This window comes from Theobroma umbraticum, unplaced genomic scaffold (genome assembly GCF_002168275.2).
Source record: "Theobroma umbraticum cultivar Fairchild unplaced genomic scaffold, ASM216827v3 scaffold_146.0, whole genome shotgun sequence".
Lineage (NCBI taxonomy): Eukaryota > Viridiplantae > Streptophyta > Magnoliopsida > Malvales > Malvaceae > Theobroma > Theobroma umbraticum.
The window spans coordinates 307397-308324 of NW_018397265.1; positions in this window are offsets into that span (position 1 = coordinate 307397).

Below are 928 nucleotides of genomic sequence, written 5' to 3' on the forward strand. Positions count from 1 at the left end.
ATGATGATATTGAATTTTGCATTAAGGGTAATTATTGTTCTTTCTCGAAGAAAGAGATGCATGTTGGTGCAGGGACACATTCGAACGGTCTCTATATTCTTGATCCTAAGAGAGCCATACTCAATATAGAGGTCAAGAAAATAAAAAAAAATGATCCAAAACTATCCTACATCTGGCACTGTAGGTTAGGACACATCAATGAGACTCGCTTAACCAAGTTACACAAACAAGGTTATATCGATCTATTTAATTATGATTCTTATAGAACATATGAGTGTTGTCTCCTTGGTAAGATGACCAAGTTGCCTTTCACCAAGAAGGGTGAATGAGCTGAGGTGTTACTAGGACTTGTACATTCGGATGTATGTGGTCCTATGAATACTAGTGCTAGAGGAGGATATTCCTACTTCATCACCTTCACAGATGACCATTCTCACTATGGATATGTATGTTTGATGAAATATAACTCTAAATCCTTTGACAAGTTAAAAGAATACAGAGCGAAGGTTAAGAAACAAACTGGGATAAGTATTCTTACTCTTATATTTGATTAAGGAAGAGAATATCTTAGCCAAGAGTTCTAGGATTATTTGAAAGAAAATGGGATTCTTGCACTATTGACTCCTTCAGGGACTCCATAGCAAAATAGGGTGTCTGAGAGAAGGAATTGAATATTATTGGACACGATTTGATCCATGATGAGTCATGTAGATCTTCTTATATCTTTCTATGGATATGCCTTAGAAACTACTTTACGCATATTGAACCAGGTTCCTACTAAATCAGTTGATAAAACACCATATGAGATATGGAGTAGGAAGAGGTCCAACTTGTCTTGTGCTAGGATTTGGGGGTGAACTGCTTATGTGAAACATACAATGTCTGATTAGTTAGAAGCGAGATAGACAAATGTAAATTTGTGGGATAT